Source organism: Felis catus, chromosome C1, assembly GCF_018350175.1.
Source record: "Felis catus isolate Fca126 chromosome C1, F.catus_Fca126_mat1.0, whole genome shotgun sequence".
In the NCBI taxonomy this organism is placed as follows: domain Eukaryota; kingdom Metazoa; phylum Chordata; class Mammalia; order Carnivora; family Felidae; genus Felis; species Felis catus.
The window spans coordinates 150,298,938-150,323,747 of NC_058375.1; the positions used below are offsets into that span (position 1 = coordinate 150,298,938).

General features: G+C 39.3%; 1 long non-coding RNA gene across 2 annotated transcripts in view; it reads right to left on the reverse strand.

Annotated features, from left to right (window-relative positions):
• Positions 1–24,810, reverse strand: part of LOC111561858 — a 158,188-nt gene that overhangs the window by 61,862 nt on the left and 71,516 nt on the right. Inside the window, exons 5-6 of one of the 2 annotated variants that reach the window (XR_002744810.2) lie at positions 20,174–20,272; positions 19,454–19,976 (exon numbers count right to left, since the gene is read on the reverse strand). The exons of the other annotated variant lie outside the window; for it this stretch is intronic. This is a non-coding gene — a long non-coding RNA (uncharacterized LOC111561858). Of the gene's footprint in view, positions 1–19,453; positions 19,977–20,173; positions 20,273–24,810 lie in introns of those variants that run through there. 2 annotated transcript variants of the gene reach the window in all.

Consider the following 24,810-nt stretch of genomic DNA (forward strand, 5'->3'; position numbering starts at 1 on the left):
CCCCCCACAAGCATTCTGTTAAGCTTTTCCTCATATATCACTATTGCATGTAAATATTTGGACTGGCCCTTTCTGGCACTATACACCTATGTTATGCTTTTAAAACTGTGACTCGTCCTCTTCCACCCACTTGTGGAAAAGACTGTTTTGCCTACATTTTTCCCCCAGTCACACGTATTCTGAATTTTTTTGGCATTGCCGCACAACAGTTTGCTCTAATTTGGCTCTGCAATGGAGTGTTACCAAGGCTTCCTTCCCCCCTCCCTCTAAGTAGAGGAATGAGTTGGAGTGTGTGCTATACTTTGCTGTGTTGGCAAGAGAGCAGGAGGGTCAGAAAGGAACCAGGATGTTCTTTACCCAGGCATGTGGCACTCCCGGCCTTGCTTCCAGAAGCTAAATAGGAAGCTGGACTAGGCTACCACTTCAATGGAATACTGGCCCTGGTGGCATTCATTATAAAGACACGCACCCCAAACTCTCCATAAGTGCTTAAGGGCAGCAATTTAATTGTTGAGGGGACAAAGGGACTTGCCTTGAAGTTGTATTTGTTCCACAAGTGGGCTTTTTTACTTTGATCGTATGTTTATTTAGAAGAATGATGAGGTTTGGGGGGGGAGGGGGAGTTAAAGACCTAGAGGTTTCCCCTCTCCACCCCACCACTGCAAAATAGATTCCCTCAACCCCAGATTCGGCCTGCACAAAAATTTAGCGACATGTGTTTATAAGGTGCTTGAACTAGGAAAATGCAATGACTGTTTACAAACTCTACATATTTTCCCCCTTCGATCCCTTGTCAAGCACATGAATGGCAAACAGAAAGAACTTATCTGAAAAATCAGCAGGGTAGCACTAGCTGGAATGTAATTTTACAAAACCTGGCCATCTTTCAACAAGAGTGGGTGGATTTTTAGCGCTACAAATGTTTGTGTATTATGAAGTATTTGCCATGGTGACAAAGCTGGGAGAAACATCCCATTAGCCACAGACGGGCTACAGATTGTTCTGATTATCCATGTCCAAAATTCAGTCTGGCTATGTCTTTGTGTTATTTTCAGTGTTTATAAGTGCTCCATTCTTTTTTCAACATACTAACCTACAAGTATGTAGGTATTTAATTTAAAGTTACCTTTAAGCATGTTGGTAGGGCTTGTTCGTACGACCTGTGTGTAGATTATGTGTGTGTCATCATTACACTTACAGTGGACACGCATATAGTGTTAAAAAGAATAACCTCTGAAAGAATGAAAGACTTGTGAAAAGTATCCTGGAGCACTCATTAAAAATAAAAAAAGGGTCACGGAGAGAGAATTTGAACAAGGAGCAATGAAATGTCTGCACTAATTTCTTTGCAGGTATTTCTGACGATTGATTTCAGTTTTAAAAATGATAGCTTCTATTTTTAAAAGTGACTTTTACCTCAAGTACATGGGGAGAAATGTGAATTATAAATAGCCAAGAGAAAATATGCCACTGCATGTAAAGAATCCACATTTTTCCTCTTCCAAACACTTCCCTGCTAAGAAAAACATGGGAAGAAAATTTTAATGACTTTTGTTGCCCCTATTTTTGGGCAGAACGTTTATAAGCAAGTGGTGTTTTATGTAGTGGAATGAATCGCCATGCAATAAAACCTAGCATCCGACAGAAGTGCTTTGAAGTTACCCATGGCTGGGCAAGGTAGAAGGCAGGCAGCATAAGGGGAAAAGATAGACAAGAGAGAAAGAACGAAAGAACGAGAGAATGAAAGAACAAAAAGAAAGAAAGAAAGAAAGAAAGAAAGAAAGAAAGAAAGAAAGAAAGAAAGAAAGAAAGGAAGGAAGGAAGGAAGGAAGGAAGGAAGGAAGGAAGGAAGGAAGGAAGGAAGGAAGGAAGGTAGGAAGGAAGGAAGGAGGAGGAAAAACAGAAAAAGAAAAGCTTTAGGGTCATATAAAGGTTAAAGAAAATAGGTCACAGAAAATTAAGCCTTATCATCTGAGTCGCATTGCCGCTAAATTGACCCACGGTGGAAGCAGGAACAGTCTGAAGATTTAGTGAAAAGACATTACACAATTAATTCTGCCACTGCCACATCTCTCAAACTTTCTCTTACTTTTCCGGATGACTTTTAGTGGAGGTGCCGCCGATGTTTCTTTCTCACATAAACAAGGAAAAACGATTCTAATTTGCTTATTTATCATTCAGTTTTTCAGGGCAGGCAATATAGTAGATCATTTCATGAAACAAGACTGAGGAGAGACATTTTAATGAGGAAGTAAAATGCCTATTACAGGTATTTTGAGCAAACAAAGTTTTGCTGACTCCTTCCAAAAACTGTGCTTTCTCGATTCATTTTGAAAAGTACTAATTCGAGTGCACATCTGTGCAAACTGAATGGTTGTTTCAATAAAATATAGTAAGATTTTCATACTCTCTAAATATGCTTGTGTTCAAAAGTAGATGTACCAATACATTATACAATTTTGGAAGAGGCAAATTAAAGAAACTTAGTTTTATAAAGGCAAAGGGTTCTAAAGTCTTGTTTCTAGGTTATGGAATGGGTCTGTATTAAACATTTCTAACAATCTTATTTCCAAGATTGGTCTGTGTTTGGAGGTCTGATTCTAACACCAGTTATATTTGTTCTTGCCAATATGCATTGGGACTGTACATTCACGACTTCAGCACGTAAGCATCCCAAGTTCCTAACACTACTAAACAATCTCAGTGACCAGGCAGCAGAGAATAAGAATGGGTCACGGGCATCGGGGGCAGTATTTTACTTAGTATTTGGCCATCATCATTTATTTCTAGCCTACATTTGCTTTGGAGTTCACATTTGGCATTTTCCAAAAGACAATCTGGACCACTGCCCTCCAAACTTGAGCTGAGGCATTCGTTGGGGCTTTCTCTATCATATTTTGCTCATGACTAAATAAAACTAGACAGACATAAAAGGCTAAATTCCTGACACATCTCTTATAATGGCAAATTTTCATATTTAAAGAATGCCTGGCACATATTTGTGTTTCAATGGAGCCCTACACATCTGTTACTTATTTTGGAGCAGCCTATCACATATGCAAAAGTCTTCTGCAGATAAATTACTGCATTTCAATCTAAAATTACATAAAAAGGATTTCATTCTTTAGAAGAAAATTCTTTACACAGTTATCACAAAAGGATCATGAGGGTTCCCCACAAAGGAAATAAGCATCACACTGTGTGTGCATAAATGTGCGATCAGTTATTGGAGTCACTGCTATGATAATAGTATGCATGCTTTCTTTATTTGAGGGCACAGATGCAGAGCAACATCCACTGAGGGTATAGACAAACAAATGCTTCCTATTTGCCGTATAACTCGGGGCCCAGAATTTATAGAGGTTTCTATTTGGAAAATGCATCAGGTACCCACTTCATCCCGCAACTGCTCTCCCAAGGCTTAGTGAGCATCAGCTGGGAGATACTTGCAAGGACTCTTCCTCTGCGTTTGTATTTCCTGCACGCCAGCTTCTCTGCCCCTCCTTCGCACTCAGTAAGCAAGGTACTATTCACCTACCACCCAAAAGGCAAGCTTTTCAAATCAAAGGGAATTTTAAAACCTTGGGAATAGTTCTAGGGGAAATGGCTTCCATCCCTTCTCTCTACTCCCAAGGGAAGAGGAGCAACTTAGCCGATTGGTGAGATTGGAAACAAGGCCATACTGCTTACTAGAGATCCAGCCTGTTTGAAGTTTTCTGGACCTGACTGCCCACACACAACCCACATTCTCCCTTTTGCTTCTTGCTTCCTTGTCGACGCTAACCAGAGCTGCTGCTCTGCCCACCAGCAGACACGGTCAATTCGGGGGTAGGTAAAGCCTACTGGCTTCATGTTTGAGTCACATTCTCCAGTCCATTACTGGCGAGAAAGCCTATTTTTTATTCCTGTCTGACCTCTTTTATTTACTCATCTACCACAAATTCAGAGAGAAGAAGAGGTAAGTTATCCAGGGTCTTGCAAACACCAAGGGCCCTTAACAGCAACTATCCTACTGTTTCAATGTCTGCCTGGCCACATACCTTCTCGCTAGACCATAAGCAACCTGACAGCAAGACCTGTATGGTTTTTTCATCTTTGTAAGCCCTGGCCTAGCATAGAGCACAAGATTCAATTAATGTTGTTTACATCCATCAATCAATGGCACTAGCACCTAATAAAATAGTAATGAAATGATAACCTAGTTTTAAAAGACTTCACTCAAGCAATTACATCAGCTGTATTAATCATCATCAGAGGGAAAGTGCTATGTTGTTTGAATGATTTAATCTAATGAATATTAGAAAGACTGAAGTGTGAGGGTTAAGGCCCCCTCTTGATACTCCCCCTACTCCCCGTTCCCTCCCACCACACAACACTATTCTAATTTATAGAATGCCTTACTTTTCAACTAGCCATTGTGGAGATTGAGTAAATAATAAGGAACGGAGTATGTAAATATCTCATATATCAGGAATCACCAGGCTTTTCCTGAAAAATAATACTTTGTCATTTCCCTGAAGTGTTTTCAATTATTTAGGACCCAAGCACTGAGCTGGGAGCTTACTTTCCTACTTCTGACTTCACAAAAAGAAGGGAGGCCCCCGAAGCAAGATGGCATGGATCTCTGAAAGCCTTCACAATCCTCATGGAATTTCCCAAAGTTATACAGACAAGCTTGAAACTATTCTTGACACAAGATTTGAGTCATGCAAAACACCTTTCTCAGAAGTATATGCCGCTTTATGTATGGGCTAATTCAAGCAAGTTGTTGTTCTTAGTAATAAGCATTAAATAGTCATAACTGAACTAGAAAACTTAATTTTAGAGTCACTCTAAAACAAACAGGAGAGTGACCCACTTGAAGGGAACCAAACCAACAAGCATTATAATATCCAGAGAGAGGGTTAAGCAACTGTGAATGGAAAATTACCCTTTTTTGCTTTAACTACTCATGGATGAATCTCCATCTTCCATTTTGTTGTTTTTGCTATTGTTGTTTGGGGGCTTCACATACTTTCTGACAACAGGTGGGTGTGATAAAGACCCTTCATCATTATGCAAACCTGTGATGCACATATTCTCCCTCAGATAATTAGGATAATCAACAGTTAATTTTTTTCTTGTCAAAAGAGACTACTAAATAAACCTTAAAACCCATGAGCTGCACGAATACTTTCTTTCTCTTGTGTATTATGACCCATTAATTTGACTAAATCCACTCAACTAATCCACTAATCTATTTAACTAAATCAAATCTTTTCAATAACTTGTCTCTAGTCCTCTTATTTATTAGAAGCAAGAATGCATTTGGTTATACAGCTTCTGAGCAGAAGAAAAGATTGAGGGAGTAGAGGTGTTTACCCAAAGAATGCTTTAGGAAAATGGGGGAAAGGCTGCAATCACGGAAGAGGTAATAAGAATAGAAGGGTTTGGAGACTGAGGGAGATGAATGAGAGAGGCCAAGTGTTGAGAGGAAGATGGGAGGCACACTCAGTGATGGGGACAGGGAATTCTGGGCTGTGACCTGTTGTTAGCAAGGAGGGTTTGGGATTGGCTGACACTGGTGTTCCAAATAGAATGAGCCACAGATCATTTCACAGCTATAGCAAACTTCCTCCTAGGCCACCTTCATACTGATGTGAGACAGAACTCCAGTTGAGGGAGAAAAATCAAGCCAACTTCTTTGGTTTTCAAAACAAGGTGTCCCTTTTGCTGCCTGATATTGAAAGTACGTGTATATGGCTTCAATACAAAATATATCTACACTCTAGACACTTGTCAGAGAGCTTTACCTGGCCCATTGTGTGTCATTTTATTGTATTTTACTTCGAGTTCTTGTCAGCAGTAACTAAGATATAAATTATAAATAACACAAACTTAAAAACAAACAAACAAACAAACAAAACCCTCCTGCTCTAGGACTGACAGCATGATTAGATATCCCTGGATCAAAAAGAAAATATTCCTTGTACTATCTTTGCTGTACTTAAGAAGGCAAGGAACTATTGTATATTTTAGAAAGATTTTCATCTACACTTTTACCTTAAAATGTAAAAGTGTTGGCATGAAAACGAGTTGGCTCCAGTTATCTGGAAAACGTGTTTATGTGGAACACTTCATTCCCCAGCAATGTCAACCAAATGATGTGTCATTACAAGAAGCAATGATGCATAACATCAAAGAGAGTTGGACCCACCACATTTCATCACACTTCTGCTAGCATTCCAGAAGACCTTCTTGTTCTGCCTTCTTTACCATTGCTGCAAGAGCTGAATCAAATATCCAGAGCTACCCCAGGGCAATTAAATTGGTAATGTTTTGATTTTTAAATCTCCATTAGAAATTAATGCATGGCAATGTGACAAGAGAAAAGGAAGCAATCATGTGAAAAGCCTAGGTACATCGTGGCATTATCATTTCATATAAATGTACTTACATTTTAAAATAGATAGCAATGAGTCACTTGAGCAAAGATAGTGTGTCTTGGTATTACAGTGTTACTGAGCTTAATGCTGAATATCTTTTCATCAGCCACAGAAAGCAAGGGAGAGGGCTGGGTTGCTTTTCATTGACCTCCTAGGCATTATTCAGGACTACGGCCACATCATGCAAATATTTAATCAGTCCCTGAAAATCATCAGCAAGAGGCAGCATTCTTCGTTATTACCAGCATTGCTGTAATAGTACTCAAGAAATATAGAGGGGCACAGTAATCCCCTTCCCTCAGCTATACTACTGGGAATTCTCATTCCATCAGCAAAATGTGTCTGCCAAAATCAAGATATAAGGTCTTGCAGATCATTTCATTTGCAAAAACATAAAAAAAGGACTAAATGATGGACAAAAACTATCTTGAAATCTTTTATTGGGGCAGGGAGAATGGAGATTCTCTCAAATAATCCCACTTCCAGGGAAGACAATTTTTAAACCCATGGTATATGAATTATAAATTCAGGGAAAAAAAATAATCTGAATTCCAGCAAAATCAACGCTGGTAGAATTCAGAATTTGTATGAGAATGAAACTAGCCTCAAAGATGGTTAATTATGTTTAAAGAATAAATGATTGAGAGAAAAATTGCCACATGTTCGGCTGTATAGGGAGAGGATTTGTGCTGACGACTCAAATAAAAGGGGGGGATGGAGACCAAATGTCCAGGGAGAAACCAGGCCATGGCATCTGAGCCAGCTGGTCTGCAGGTCAGGAGAGTTCAGTCTACAGGACTGACTTCCTAAGAATCACCACAAGTTAAGGACCTCGAGTATTTAATTGGCAAGCCAGGCAGCCTGGATTAGTCCACAGCAAAGAAGAATAGTCCTTTGTCTTCCCATTTAAGATAGACTCCTGGATGAGGCTCCAGGAAGGGCCAAAGGTAACTTACAAAGGGTTTTTGCTACCCCGTAAACATCCCCGTTGTAATGAGAATATAACAAAACTCTCATAGCGTCAACATGTCATTATTTTTTCTGGACTATCCGGGATACCCTCTCCAGACCACCATGAACCATGAGGGTACTTCAAACAAATACAGGGGCTTCAGGCCCCAAATCTCAGGACCCCTCTTTTTCATGGCCTTCTTGCAGGTTTGGGCAAAAGCTTTGGGCAACCATGTCAGATAGGGAATAAAAGGGGAAGGCAAGGCTATGTAAAAAATAGGGTTTGCAAATTCAGAGAGCTCTGTTGACCATGAATCCACAAATGCAGACAGGTCACTTAAGAATAAGGAGAACAGGGCTAGCCTGGATGGCTCATTGGTTAAGTGTCTGACTTTGGCTCAGGTCATGATCTCGTGGTTTGTGAGTTCAAGCCCTGAGTCAGGCTCCAAGCTGATAGCACAGAGCCTGCTCAGGATTCTCTCTCTCTCTCTCTCTCTCTCTCTCTCTCTCTCTCTCTCTCTCTCTCCCTCTCTGTCTCTCTCTGTCTCTCTGCCCCTCCCTTGCTCATTCTCTCTCTCAAAATAAATAAATAAACTAAAACAAAAAAAAAAAAGAATAAGGAGAACATACAAACTGATCTGCCCAGGACAGTGCCAATTTATAGCTTATATCCTAGAATAATTGTAAATAGTGCCTCATTACCCTTAAATATCCAATTTGCATTCTATATTATCTGGGAATGCTATTAGAGACACCATTTACAAAAATTACCTTCTGGCTGAAAAAAATGTAAGCAAAAAATATAGATAGCTAAAATAGGTTCTCTTCAGTAAAGAATCAGCTCTCATAAATTGGTAATAAAACGTAGGGTATTAGAGAAATGTTGACCCTTTTAAAAGTTCTATCTTAATTTCTTCATCTTTGTGTGGGCAGTAATGGTAGTAGTGGGGGGAGGTGTGGTATGAGCATGTGTGCATGTGGCGGGGTGTGTGTGTGTGTGTGTGTGTGTGTGTGTGTGTGTGTGTGTGTGTAATTATTAACGCCTCTTGAAAGGCCTTAGGGCCCTATAAGTAAAGATTTCATGCAAGGTAGTATTATTACAACTTGTCACAATTGATTAAAAAGAATTAAAAAGCAATAATATAAGTTCATTTGAAAAATTTCCAAGCAAAGAGCTAGTCAGGGAAATGGGGGGAGGAGGTAAGTCTGTGAATGGCTGTCAGACATCTCTTCTGTCTGACAGAGAATATAGAACTGCTCTGTGTGGGACCGAACACCCGGGCATATACATACACCCACAATTAACCAAAACCCCACAGGTGTATCAGGGAACAATGAGAAAGTAAACATTTTGTTTAGTGTCTTTGTTTTTTAATTGAGGGGGTGGCAGCAGGTTTAGTGGGGCATTATGAAAATTGTGGCAAGGGGAGAAACCTTAACAGCTTTTCGTTCTTTGCAAAGGATGTTCTGCTTTGCCCTGGAGAGTGGGCTAAACTGATAGCAGATCAGACAGCTAAACTACCAGATCAATGTGGGATCGAAGAGTCAATGGTGGTGCTTCAGAGCCCAGAAGCAAGCAGGAACGCTGCTCCTGGAAGCAGAGAGGTGAGATGGTGAGCTTGTTTCAGAGTCTTGCTGGGATCTCTTTCACATCCCCTAGTCATTCTGTAAATCACAACTAGCGTGGAAACCACTTTACAATAGCCGTTTTATTTCTCCTTTTGTGTCTATTGCTAAAAAAATGCATGAAAACCTTGTGAACTATAACATGAGAGGATCTAAAATGATGGTGATTTTGTTCCTCTTCATTCAAGAGGTGGGAATAAGCCCAGGAAAGGGTAACAAGCAGAGTGGGAGGTGGGAGGCCCCATTTATTTCCTCGTAATGACTCCAGCCTAAGTTGCCTTTTATCCACTTAGGCCCACACCACAAGTTCACTCTGGAAATCTCTTCAGTTTGGCTACGTGCAGATGTAATCTGACCTGCTCTGGGCAGTCCTAATTGCAAACACATTTCTCTCCTGTGGCCATTCCTAAGCAAGCGATGGTCAGAGCCTTGCCAGGGTTTTCTGGCATCTTTTTCCTTCTTTGTTTCCAAATCTGCGTTTTTCTATGAGAAAAGATGCACGAGAGATTGTAAACAGGATAATTATATGGCAATGTGATTTCCAATGCAGGCTTTCCTTGTGGATTATTTCGAATGTGTAGGGGTTTGTTTTGGTATGTTTTTTTTTTTCCATTCTGCCTGTGAGTCAGGGAGATAAAATGTTGTTTTGAAAGCACCAGTATATGGATCCACTAGGAGCCTCCTACGATGTTGTTCAAAACAATTTGCGAAAGATTATTGAAAGGAACAGCAAACAAGAATGAGAAGGAAGAGCAGGGTAAGGTGCGCAGGTCTCCAGCAGTCAGCCAGCATCACCGTGGACATGGGGTCTGTGCAATGTGTCCTCTTTTTTCTAGAGTAGTGTGGAGAAAGAAGAAAAACTATGCACAAACAGCTGCAAGTTTAGATATTACAAAGTTACCGAGTTATCCTGTCTGAGATGACAATGTTTTGGGTGGGGGAGGGGTTGAATGTGAGTCTTTGAAAGGACATGTCCTCCTGTCCTTCCCCTATGTCTCCACTAAACTCTCCACTGCATTTTGTCAAGTCAGATGGCTCAGAATCTACAGATAGATGGATGGGGTAATGTCAAACACATGCCCACCCTTCAAGTTGCACACATAGACACAGCACATTTATTTATTGTGGTACATAAAGTCATGATTTGTGGCAGTTTGAGCTAAGGGGCACATGAGGGCCCCCAAGGATGGCCATGCAGGCTGTGTGGCCCAAGTCCAGGCTGTACTGGGCACATGGACTTAGGGTGGAATTGGTGTGCCCCAATTCCCCAGCAAAAAAGCTGGGGATGATCTGTCTTTTGTGCCTAACACACTACCTACCATTATATATTAGGTGCCCAATAAATTTTGTTGAAAAAATTGCTAGTCTGCCACCAGAAGGTTGAGCTTTTTAATCATCAAAATACCCCCAAAAACATACTATTGATTCATTCTTCCAACAGCCAGGGACACAGGAATAAAGGAAGTACCGTCCCACTCCCGGAAAGCCACAGTTTAAGGAGAAAAGCATATGTAGAAGAGTAACGTGAAGAGAGCACACTGATCACCCAGAGAGAAATTAGGAAAGTTTTGGCATAGAAGATGATCTTGGCAAAGCAGACTTTGCATTCTACAACCCCAAATATCAAAGAAAACAATGCCAATGTCTGATCTCTGACATTTCCTTCATTTTCAGGAAGAGGGAAAGATTGACACGTTGGAAAGGAAGGATTACTCCAGATATATTAGAATCTCTTCCAGTTGTGAATAATAGAAACTACCATAATCTCCCTATGTATCTCATTCAAATGTAACAGGTTCTTTTTTTGAAGAAATCTTCTTTCAGATATTGTGAGATAAGCCTCATACTAAAGAGTCAGGCAACTGTAGACTGATGCTTATTAGTTGAGGGGCCTTAAGAACAATATTTATTATATGTGGCGGTCCCTTAACCATCAAATGGAGATAGTATATGTCAAGTGTCCATGAATGCCATCTCCACTTTTACCATACCCCACTTGAAGATACACTTGGCATATTGAGGTGTTTGTAAATAACCTACTTAACCATTAGAATGGTTGGTAACCTTCACATGTAAGCAAATGCAGCGAAGATTCTTAGATTGCTCATAGTTTGCCTCTTAATCTTCTCAAATGTAAAGAGGAGCAACACTATTTCTTTTTCAAGAGCTTCCTGAGGGAGGCATTGAGTGAGACTAAAAAACATCCACCTGAAATATCAATTGTTTACCATTCTTCAAATAAAGAGAATCTTAATATTATCCATAACCACATCAACAAGTATTAACTGACAATGTATATTTTTGTAACCAATAATATTCTTTAGGCACTCCACTGATAACATTAGTAAGGCAAATGAAATTTTTCATGGATTATTTTAAAAATTAAATGTATTTAATATGTTTATTATTTCATGACTCCTAATTACATCTTCATTTTAAAAGTTCTTGACTACTATGTGTATTTTCACTCTAGGAGCAATTAAACATTTTCTGAAGAGTTTCAGGAAAGCACATTTGAGGGAAACACTTGAAAGATGTTCAGCAATCTATTATCCACATAACTAGAGGCAATAAGAAAACTCAGATCAATGACATTTGAGTTGATTCCCATGACACATTTACAGCAAGTTAGCTGACTTCACTTCAACTTTCTTCCTAGAAAACTTTTCTCACAGCTGCTAAGTAACACATTTCCTTTCTTAGTCTGCTAGGTATGGTATTAATTATCAACAGCATCCCCCCACCCAAAAAAAATAATAAAACAGAGTAGGAAGAGAAAGTAGAGCCTTATGTAATTAGACTCTAGCTAATACATTGGCTAAATAGCTCGGCTATGACTAATTCTACAGTTAATTCTAGATTACCCATCTACAGATAATGCATAAGGCAATAATTAGAGACCATTTATTGTGTGACATCTGCTTTAGTAGGTACTGAGAAACAAAAACAAATTAAGACTATTACCTCCCGGAAGGCATTTTTTTTTTTTTTTTTACTACCGTATCTACCCTCAGCACCTAGGATGGTATCGAGTACATTGCTGAGTCCCAATAAATATTTGTTAAGGTGATAGATGGATTAAAGAAATGACAACATTCCATATTTTCACTGTCTAGGTGGGGAAATTGCCAGGTAGGCCATTAATTCAATACTGCACTGTCCATGGTGGTTTCTTTTCACCCCCTCTTCACAATCTCCAGATTTCCTTTCAGCCACCTTACAAAGTCTTTTTTTAATTAGAGAGTAAAATGGAAAAAACATTTAAAGTAAAAGAGGTTTGATTTTAATTTTATGTTCCACTACTAGCTGTGTGACTTCAGACAAATTATTTACCGATTTTTATCTTTAATCTTTGATTTATCAAGTGGAGGTAAGTCATAGCAATAGGGTAGTCTAGGGAATTAAGTGACATTGTATAAAATCCATCACCCAGGGTTGGTCACACAGTAATTACTTAAGTAACTGTGAATCCCGCAGACTGATCCCTCTTTTTCTTCCTTTCTAGATTTCTCTCCCAGACTGCATCAGCCTGTCCACAGGACCACTGTCCTCCCAATCACTCTAGTCCAGAGGCTCCCTACCACAGCTGACTTCAGAATCCCTGAGACCAGCCTAATTCTAATTCTATGGAATTAGAAATTTCTGAGTGGGTCTAAAACTCCATAGGAAGCTCATGCTCACCCTCTGATTCTGATCAGCGGTTTGGGAGTCCCCACTCTCTGTCAATCCCTCGAGCAGTGGGTCTCAAACTGGAGTGTGTGTCAGAACCACCTGGATAGATCGCTGAGTCTCACCCCCGAAATTTCTGATTCAGTAGGTCTAGAGTGGGGCCCAAGAATTTTCATTCCTGACAAGTTTCCAGGGGCTACTGATGCTTCTGATGCAGGGACCACACTTTGAGGTCTTGTTTAAAGGTCTTGCCAGTCAAAGTGTGATCTGCTGGCCATCCATACCGCATCATCTTAAAAATGCAAAATCTCATACCTCACCTCACATTTACATTAAATGAGAAGCACAGGTTTAGGGAAGAGCTTTGTAAAGGGATCTTTTAAAATGGAGTTTCCTGGGCTCCATACACTGGACATTCTGATACAGCCCCAGAATCTACATTTTAATAAGCTCCCCCATGTCATTTGGATACATGCAATTCTTGAAGCACACCTAGAAAACACTGCTCGAGAGGGTTGCTGCAGCAGGTGATTAGCTGTAGAATCAGTAATAGTGTTTCCTACAGAGTATACAACATTGAGTCTGGCCAGCCTTGCTAGTTGTCTTGCTCTAGCAAGGATCCTACCAACCAAGCAATCACATTATACTTATTTTTTTCTATGTATCAGACAAAAAGATTGTGTGTGCTTCCCAGCAATCTAATTATGACCTACTAGAGTAAGATAAAGATTGAAATGGATTCACTTTGAAACAGATGTCAAGTTTGGAGAAGAATGTCTGCAATCATTATTTTTACCCATTAGTCAAGGCTATTGTGATGTTAAGTAACAGAAGCCCTCTCTAGCACGTGTGCTCACACACACAAACACACAAAATGAAAAGACAAGTTTTCTAGAAAGATAAAAAGATACCTAATAAAATATAAGGGAAGGAAGTACAGTTGGATCTCATCTCCTAATGGTCCAGAATTGAGGTCATTTATCTAGCAGATTGTATTATCTCAAAATGGCCATAACAATATTTTGTAGCAAATGGCCACAAATGCTCCTTCTGGACTTTGCCACTCTTACTCCAAGAGTTGGGGTCTATGCCCCCCTCTCTTGAAAATGTGCAGGTCTTTGTGACTACCTCATCTAATGGAAGACTATGATGGAAGAGTGCTACATGACTTGTGAAGCAAAACTATGCCATAAAAGGTGACACAGCTTCCACCTGGCTCTCTCTCTTAGAATGTTCCCCTATAATCCTGAGCCTCAATGTCAGAAGTCCAGCTTTCCAGAACTGCCATGTGGGAGAGACCACTTGGAAAGGCCACATGGAGATAGAAAGAAATGCCCAAAGAGCCCAATGTGTTCCAGTCCCTACCTAGCTATTTGAGTCTCCCTACTCCAGGAACCAAAGATGTGAGTAAGGAAGCCCTCAAAATGTTTCCAAGGATACAGTCTGACTGCAACCACATGAGGGATTCCCTGTGGAACTAAATCCAGAACCAAGAGAGACATTAATAATTGATTATTGTTGCTTTTACACCCCCATGCAGCAATAGTAATTGAACTAATCTCTCTGTTTGTCTAGAGCTCTGCACATCTGCTTTATTCTCCTCTTTCTGTCTGTAGACCAAGCTCATGCATTTGTTCAGGTACATAAAACAATATGGCTGTTCAGCCAGACTATAAGCCCTACAGAGTGCTTCTTAAGCTTTAATGTACACGAAAATCACATGGACATTTTTTTATAAGACAGATTCAAATTCAGTAGTTTTGTGCTGGTACCTGAGTTTGCATTTCTAAAAAGTTCCCAGGTGATGGATGTCTCTGTGGCTGTGGACCACTAAACTAATCCTTACCATTTGCTCACTCTCTTTCTCATGCTCTTCCTCTCTCTCGTTATCTTAAGTCACTTAAAAACAAGTTGTATGGGGGGTGGGAGGGAGGGGAGGGTGGGTGATGGGTATTGAGGAGGGCACCTTTTGGGATGAGCACTGGGTGTTGTATGAAACCAATTTGACAATAAATTTGACATATTAAAAAAAAATGAAGATAAAAAAAAAACAAGTTGTACACATCATGATAGTTCACCACTAGGTCCTTCGACATAACTCTGCTAAGAAAAAGAACATTCTTCCATAAAATCAGGATACTATTATATATGCCAGAAACTTAATTTATAAAAACGGCCTCATCTAAAATATAGTCCGTATTAAAATTTCCTCATTTGTCTCAAAAAATATCTTTCAGAGCAGTTTCTTCCATTTTGATCTAGGATTCAATCAAGGATTATGCATCTCTGCTACCCGATAGTCTAAAATAGCTGCTTTACCTTTTCTTGAAATGTCTTTTATGAAATTGCTATTCTTGAAGAGTGCAGGCCAGCTGCCTGATAAAATGTTCCATAACCTGCGTTTGATTGCTTCTTCATCAATAGATTCGAGTTACCCATTTTTATCAAGAATACTTCCCAGTCACTAATTATGTACTTCACATTGGAATACATCAGGAGACTCATGATATCACTTTGCTCCTTTTTTGGTGATGCTGGGTTGGATCACTTGGTTATGGTGTTCTTTTTTTAAGTGCCAAGAAATGTTTTCGAGAGAGGCCCCAGCTGACTCCCCCTCTCATCTCATTGGCCAGAACAGATAACATGGTCACCACTAACCCACTCATTGACAAAGGAGAAGTGTGTCCTCTCACTGGCTTAGGTGAATTATGATTCTATCCCTGGGGATAAGGAACACCCCAGCTTCCCTGGAAGTGGAGGTCTGTCAACATGTGGGAGAGGGGAGCTATTAGCCTGGAAGAGTGGCATTGGATAGACAAACTGCAGTGTTTGCCACACTTACCTAATATTACACAGCTAGTTAGAGGAAACACTGCTCTCTGATTCTTATTCTAACATAGCATGCTGCCTCCTCAAGAGATTAAGGATTTATTGCTTATAAAATACTTTATAGGCCTCCTGTGAGAAATCCAATATTTATTTGCCCTGTAAGATAAAAACAGAAATTTATTTTTTCTTATTTTCTTTCAAGCTTTTCTCAATCTATGATTCTTCACAGTGTGATAATGACATGGCCACATATGTCCTCTGAAAAAGAAATAAAAAGCTCTTTTTACTTACAAAATGAGCCAATAAGTTACACACAGAATAAGTTTATGGAATGTAAGTAGTTTAATTTAAAAACATTTTCCACTCTATTATTCTTTTAAAAAGTTCTAGAGATAGAAAATAAAAAAGAGTTATAATTCTAACAGGACACGAAGCCAAAATTGTGGATGGATGCTTTTACAAAGTTTATCAAGACTATTAATAATAGTCATCCAAACTTTTGGCATCTGCAGAATTGGGTTGGATATGTGTAAAATGTAGTTTTCTTATGAGAATTCTGGTACTTTGAATCTTGTTCCAGCTGGAAATTAGATATGGAAAACATGAGGTTGATTCTGAATCCCAAAAAACATGTGGTTTAATTCTGAAAATCAAATGTAGTGTCTGGGGGCTGGCTACAAAGGCCATTGGTAGAGTCAACCAAGTGATACTTTCCTCCCAGCAATAGTAATCTTTTGTTCTGTGCCTTCAGAAGTAGGAGAGGCAACTCTACAACCTGTGATTTAAGGGGTTCAAAGGCAGGTCTTTTACTAGTTTGTACAGTGCCTGTAAGTTTTACCATAGAAGCATTAAAGTCATTCTTCATCCCACTTCCAGTAAGGATCTCTACCCCCACCCAACTCTGTTGTCACTGGGCCAAAGCTATTTCTCCCTTTTTACTTATATAAGGGACCTCAGAGTTGACTCCGTATGGGCCAAGGCCATTGTTACCCCCACACCTCCCTCTCAAGCATCAGCCAACACTTCAGCAACAGAACTTCAGGTTCCATTGAAGTCTAAGGACACAGAAGCCCAGATGACTGTATGGAGAATGGGGTGTAGGTAGAGAAGGAAGCACAGATGTGTGGGGAAATGAAAACGGGGAGAATAATGAAGTCAGTATTTATCTGCTTCCGAATTTTGCCAAAACCGAGCTACCATTTTTAAAGCTCACCAAACTTTCTGTTTTCTACTGACCTCAACCCTTACCAATTTTTTTCTTTCTTTGCTGTAATGTTGACACCAGTAGAATGGCACTTGTGATTTGTGTAACCTTGTTTCACCCCACAACAAAAAACGGGAGATGTCCAAATACCAGAGAGAACTGTGGGGTTATTTTTGTATGGGCACCAAACAAGGTTTCTACATAGATTTGTCATCTCTCCCATACAATGAATGAGTTTTAAAAATGTGGAGAGATTTCTCAGAACTATTACTCCAGCTATTTTGCTCTTTGGCATTTATCCACATACCCCATGAGAGGTAAATATGAAAAAACAATATTTGACCATGTAGCTATAGTTACAAGCCACAGACAGCCAAGGGTGCAGAAATTTAAAGATGAATGTAATATGCAATTTTGCCCTGATTCTGTCTCCCTAGATAAACTCTGCTCACCACTTAAATCTAAGTGTTCCCTAGTCCTGGGTAATTGATAAGAAGTGGGAAAAGGTAAAATCAAGTAGAAATTGAACACTGAATAGAAAAGGACCTCCTTTCCACAAACAAAAATGCCATTTTATTGTGGAATGATGAAAATACCCCATTCTTTTGTTTAGATAAATTTCAATAGTATTTATGCTGATTTCCCCACAGGGAGAAAAAGAGACTATTTCTTTGAAAAGCCATTGGCAGAAAAACACTCAAGTTCAATTTGGTTTCATCCTGAAGGTTTGAAGTAAAATAATTCTTTGTAAGGATTTATAAATAAGACATTCATTAATGAAGTTTCACAATATCACTTTGAAGTGAATACTACTGAATTCATTTAACTAGTGCTGAGACTCCAGCAGAGAAATTGAGCAATTGGACTTATTCAGTAAAGCATGTAAAAGTCTAGAGAAAGAATCCAGGAATTCCCAGTGCCTCATTCTCCATGTTGAAGTACTCTCAGATATGGAATCAGATATGCAACATATATAGGGAACAGCATCTGTGACCCAGATACGACTAGAAAGCTAACCTAGACAATTACTCAGAGTATCACCCTTCCACATTTGGAACAGCTGGCCAATACATGTCACATCTATAAGGAGAGGCTTCTGGGAAGTCCCTGAGTGTTTTCAGAATCCTTGCACAGAACTGAACATCTGCCCTGACCTCTTCTCTAGTTCTGAGGTAACCTCAACCCCCCAAGTCAGTGCTGCTACTAAACATCTGATGTGAATGGCCTGAAAGCACCTTGGATATCAAAGCCTTCTCCCCAAGGTCAGCCTAGTGATCTTACTTTGATGTAACTCTGTCTGCCTCTGATTCCTCTTTTTCCACAGCCCACCAATATTCTAACATGTCAGCTCGTTGTTGGCCCCCAAGTCTAGCCAGTTTTTGTTGACACATCCCTTTTCGGTCTTATTCCAGACCCAACTATAGTACTTTGTAACCTACTTCTTCAACACTCCTTCCCTTCATGTCTGTCCTTTGATCTCCTGAAAAAATTTCTGTTGTCTTAGCAGGAAAAATACCTTTACTGCCTGCCCATCACCCTCTGGTCCAAGTCACTTTTTCCCTGAAGTTTCAGGGTCTGCTGCCCTGATGTCTACTATCGCTTTTCTCGTCTCTTACTCAGACAAGCAAACCATCCAGTAGCCCACGCGTCTTTCTTTCACCTTTATGTCTTTGCTACAATCACACATCCCTCTAAAACTTTCCTCATGTATTCAGGATCACTTCATCTACTAAACCTAGATGGAGCCTAATGCCCCATTTCTTGTCCATGCTTTCCTTGTGCCATTACACACATTAATTCAATAAATATTTATTGATAATCTTTTATGTACAAAGTACCATATATAATAAGGAAAATACAAAAATAATTGCGATACGCATCCTGAACTTGAGGACCTTACCATCTGTAGAGCAGTAAGATGCAGAGGGAAAACATAAATCATTCTAATACACAGAGAATAGTAAATGAAACTAGAATGATACTGACAAGGTGATATGGTAGTTCAAAATCAGGGAAAATTAGTTCCAAAAAAGAAGAACATGAGCAAAATCAGGAAGATTTCATGGTAGAGGTAGCTTCTTAGTGTAGCCTATAGACAGATATTTCAGATATAGAAAGGTATTTCAGGTGTTAAGCCTATACCAGCAAAAAGCATGGAGTGGGAAGGAAACCAGGATTAACAGACAGGACAAAGTTTAGGCTGGCTAGAACATGGAGGGTAGAAAAGGATATTTGGGAAAATAACTATGGAGCCTGGTGCACAGCAGTGGAATAATATGCTAAGGTGTATAAACCGTGGTTTTGAAACCATTTAAAGTTTGTGATGAGGAGTCAGATGATCAGAGCTGGACTCTAGAAGAGTAAGCTGGCAATGGTATAGGTGAAAACAAGAAGCAAGAAGTTTTAGGAAACCATTACAACCAACTCCAAGGGAAAAAATAATAATAATAATCAAGAACCTGAACTAGAGCAATGACCGTGGGAAGGAGAAAGATGAAACATATCAAAGAGTCCAAATGTAGAATCAACAGAGATTGGCAACTGACTGGATTAGAAGGGGAGAAAATGACTCCAAGTTTTCATAGTAACGTTGGTATAAAGATGCACCAGACAGACAGCCGCTTTTTTTTATCCATCAACAAATACTTCTTAAGCACTTACTTTGTGACCAGTGCTAGGCAAAAAACTGGAAATACAGTAGCAAATGAAAAAAAAAAAAAAAAAAGACTCCTGCCATGAGGGAGCTGCCAACCCAAAAGAGCTAGATACATGGAAAAGGTGTTGGAGATACTATGAAAGGAGCTGGCTCAGAATACAGAAGGAGCCCCAGGAAGGGTTGGTTAAGTCACTGTTGGATGGAAAGGTTCTCAGAAACCAGGTTGTGTAAGGCCGGCTGCATATGATCGTATGCGCAACTGCAGAGAAGTCCGCCTCCCCTGAGAACATTCCTTTCCAGCTCCGTGGGTGCCTGCGTCTCAGCTTCAATTGAAATAAATACAAAGATTACACTAAATTCTTTCTTTTATTGTTCATTGTTATCCAAAAAATGTCATTTCTATTGCACTTGTGTTAGGTAACAGTATCAGGTGATGTCGCATGTGGTAGGGAATTAAGACGACTGGCAGGCTGATGCAGTGCAAAGAGCTCTAAATTCAGTCATTAGACCGGACTTGTTTTCTGGCTCTCCTCTCCCACTGACCAACAGGGTGAACTTGAACACGTATAAAAACTTCTCTTGGCCTCAGTTTTCTTATTCATAAAATGGTGATTTTCTTTTAAAAAAAAAAGCCGCTTTACTTATATCACATTGTATTATAAAGGTCAAAAAATACATATAAAAGCAATTGGCAAAACATAAAATATTATTAGTTATAAAATATTGCTACATATAGTTCTTTCAGATTCCCACTGAAAGCAAATGACACACTCACATTACATTAAAGGAGAGTTTGACAAAGAGACTGCTTACAAAGTATAGGCGGGGTTCTGGGAATAGTAAGTACTCCAGCGCAGGTACATCAAAGGAGCTGTTACCACATCTGGGACTAAAGGGCTGAGAGTCTGAGTCCTTGTAGGGATAGGGAAAGAAAAAGTGGTATCAATCAGAGAAGTCCGTCCGCGGGCAGCATAGCAAAGAGGAAGCCCAGATCATAAATACCTCGGTCATGGTCTTTCTTTCCTCTAATCAGCTTCCAGGGCCCACTGGTCAGAGCCAACCAGAAGGCAGAGATCTGTAATCTGTCTAGGTCAGGCTCTGGGGTCAGTGAGTTGAGTGGAGAAGATATCTGACCCAACATCAGTAATTATCTATTAATCTTCAATGGATATAAGGATCATCAGTGGGAGCTTGTTAGAAATGAAAGTGCTATGCACCCAGTAATATGGTGTTTCACTGAGCAGCCCACAGATTGTCACGCACATGGTCGATGGTCGCATTTTGAGAACACTCAAGTAGATAGATTAGTAAGTCATTTTTAATCAAGTTCTTTTCCCTTTATCATGGGGGTATCTTAGGAGTAAGGTCAGACTAACCCACCAGGAAAGAAGGCACTTGCTCCTCTTCCCAAATGACTTGTATTGGAGACTGGTGTGTGAGCCATGGGGTTTTATAATTTTGCTAGGACTTACCACCTAGCATGGTTCTAACACCTTCCTTTGCTGCTAGTAGGACCCAAATCAGCCCAAAGAGACTCTGGCCACAATACTGTTTCCTCATACATTTGTTTAAACCAATTGTATAGAATGTCACTCCCACAGGGAAGAGTTTTTAATTTTTTACAACACCCTATCGCACTGGAACTCACTGTGTTTACTCTTTGTATCCCCACTACTGGTACACTGAGTGGATCATAAGGACATCAAAAGCCATCATTTCATTACTGGACAGAAAGGAAAACTGAATGCAGTTTAAATGGATGTTGTAAATTCTATTATGTGTTTCTTTTAAAAAGCAAAAAAAAAAAAAAAAAACCCAAAAACAAAAAAAAGACTTTCTTTGGAACTTTCATTTAAAACCAAATCCAACAGGGGTGCTTGGGTGGCTCAGTTGGTTAAGCGTCTGACTTTGGCTCAGGTCATGATCTCAACGGTTCGTGAGTTCGAGTCCTGCGTTCGGGTCTCTGCTGACAGCTCAGAGCTTGAAGCCTGATTCAGATTCTGTGTCTCCCTCTCTCTCTGTCCCTCCCCTGCTCACGCTCTGTCTCTCCCTGTCTCTCAAAAATGAATAAATGTAAAAAAAATTTTTTTAAACCAAATCAAAATTCAAACAAGTTTTTAAGATCATATGCAATTGCAATGTTCATCAAGCGTACTGAGTGGGCCCCTGGGAAAGAGAACCCTGAAAATTGCAGTCTTCCATCCTCTTAGGCTCCCACCTACTGTTTTTGCACTTCTGTTTTGTTGTTATTCAAAGTAATTGAAATTTTTTAGAAAGTATAAACTTTTTGCAAATGGCAAGATCTTGTTCTTTTTATGGCTAAGTAATATTCCATTGTACATATATGTATCGCATCTTCTTTATCCATTCATTTATCAACAGACACTTGGGCTGCTTCCCTATCTGGCCATTGCAAATGTTTTCATTTTCCTGGGTAGTAGCATTGTATGGAGATGGGTGGTAGCTACATTTGTGGTGAGCATAGCATTGCACTTACTGAATTGCTATATTGTACACCTGAAACTAACGTCACATTATGTGTCCACTTCTCTCAAATTTTTTTTACAAATGATAAACTTGTGAAGATAATGCCACAGTAGAAATGCAGGTTTCTCTTTTTAAGAGTCATTCAACGTTTTGTCATGTATCTGTTTTCCTACATATGTAACTCAAAAAAAAAAACAACAAAAAAAAAAACAAATCCTCACAACTAGATTACACAGCTTCAGCCTAAAATTAATTTTTTTTTTCTCAGCACACACTGCCGGTACAACACCTGTTCCCTGCAGAAGATATTAAACCTTTTGTGCACACCTACATACATTGTTGGGGCAGGAATCACAGCTGTTTGTAATTTAACTGTAACTCTAATCCAGAGTGTGAAACAGAACTAAAATAGTCAGTTATGAGACATTTAAAAAAAGAACCATGCAGATGATCCTTTGTTGGTAGAGCCTCAAAAGTGCAAAATAAAGAAAAAGATAGTTATTCAATAATTTACAAAAATATTGAGCATGGTTTCACTATTTTCTGAATATTAATAAGATTTTCAAGATTTCCTTCCATAAAATGAAACAGGCTATCACCACAGGAGATCTCTTTATGGCTCCTCTTTTCCTATTTGTATATCAATCCTATAGAGAGATAATAAGTAGTGTCTAAAGTCTTAAATGTACTCATTTAGTTGGACCTTCTAGCCAGTGAAAATAAGTTCTTTGTTATCGGAAAGAAAATGATCAAAATACCAATCTGTCATCATCTTAAACCCTCTGTGGTTGACTAATTGTGATTATTTATGGTACTGTTTTCTGACTTTTGTAATGTTATGGTTGTTTTCAGCTTCAAGTAACAGAAGACCCAGTTCAAAATGGCTTAAAGAATAAAAGGATTTATTGTCTCTCATCACAAGGAATTCCAAACAAGGGAGGCTCCAGAACTGACTAATTCAGAAGTTTAATCACATTCTCAAAGACCCAGGTTCTTTCCATGTTTTTACTCATTCATCTAAATTTCCATACCAAAAAAAGAAAGCAGTGAATCAGTTAGGATTGTCTGAGAAAAAGAACAAGAAGGATAGCTATCTATCTATCTATCTATCTATCTATCTATCTATCTATCTATTCTTTGACCTATTGATCAATCTATCAATCTATCTAATGACTTATCTAGGGAAATTTCAAGTAATTGGCCTATGTAGTTGTGGGTGGAAGCTGGTGAATCTAAAATCTGTGGGAAAGCATAAGAGACTCTTAAAAACTGAGAACAAACTGAGGGTTGATGGGGGTGGGAGGGAGGGGAGGGTGGGTGATGGGTATTGAGGAGGGCACCTTTTGGGATGAGCACTGGGTGTTGTATGGAAACCAACTTGACAATAAATTTCATATATTGAAAAAAATAAATAAATAAATAAAAATAAATTTAAAAAATCTGTGGGAAAGGACAACAGGCAGGAAACCTTGGACAGAAGCTGGTGGTGCAGTCTTGAGGCAGAATTTCTTCTTCCTCAGGGAAACAGTTTGCTCTTAAGACCCAAAGATCAACTTTTTCAGCAACTCTTAAGGGCAACTCTTAAGAGCAAAGGAGTCTTTCCCTGAAGCACCTCAACATACTTCTTCTCAATCTCCGTTGGCCAGTTGTGGGACTCACACTCTTCATGAAATCAGTCCCTTGCAAGGAATATGAAATCAAGACTGGTTTAAACCAATTGGGCTTTAGCTGAGCCATATGGAGCCAGAGTAGATGCGAGAATTCAATTTGGGCTATGCCACATGGAAGGAGGAGAAAGTTATTGTTGGGTAGGCAGAAAGAGTATCTGGAACATAGTAGGAGTTCAATAAATATTTGAATGAGGGAGTAAGCCAATGAATGAATGGTGATACATGTGGAGGAGGAGGATGAGTACTGGTGATTTTCTCCAAATACATATTCCAGGCAAGACATGACTTCATCAGGTAAACAGTGTATATATTGTAGGCATGACATATGACTCTTGTTTACATGGTATCACATTCAATCTTTGCCACACACTGCTAGGCATTGTCATTCATAAGACTAAGCGAATGCTAACTGTGCTCAAGGGGAAGAACTGGAAAATAAAGGAAGAAAAACAGTATTCTAAGCTTATAATCTATTTAATTTAGTACATTAAGTGCAAATGCTTTCATGCTGGTGTACTTAAACCCCTAATTCTAGAATGTTCCAACATACTGTTTTTTTGATAAATAAGTCTTTGATTTAGAGAAATCTCCTGAGAAAGCAGAGAGCCTCACCTGGGGACTATGCATTTCTCCAGGGAGTATCAAGTTGTGTTCCGGAAAAAAAAAAAATGATGCTTTTTTGTTGCACTTGTGTTGGGTTCTTTATGTTTAACTATCTTGTTAAACCAAGGCCTTTGACCAAGAGTCTGAGTTTCTATGACATGTGATATAGGGACAAGATGGAAATATGTTCAGAACAGATGGAATGTGGATTGATCACATCTGCATGCACACCGGCACAGGCACACATACACAAACCACCACCACACCTGCCTTTAGTTTTTTATCACCACTTTCATGATTGGGGACTGTGTTATGTTCCCTCCATATTAATTTTTCAGGGAAAATACTCAGCTGGTCAAGAAGAAATTATTATTTTTCACTTGTCTGACCAAAATTCAACTTTATTAAAAAAATATTGCCAGAACTTGTGAGAAGCTTCTGTGAATAAGAGGAAGTCTGTGACTAATTTCTCCTTGTTAAGCACTTTGAAAACCACTTCCCCTCCCTCTCTCTTCTTTTAGTGTGGATCTTGACCAGCTTGCCATTTTTAGTCTTGTAACCCTGGACAGTCCTTTTTACTCTTTCTAAGATTTAGCTGGTTTCTTTCCAGGCAAAATAAGAATGATAGTTTTCTGAAATGCCTTAGAAGTTTCTAGATATCTGTTTCCAATGTCAGTTTTCTCCATTAAA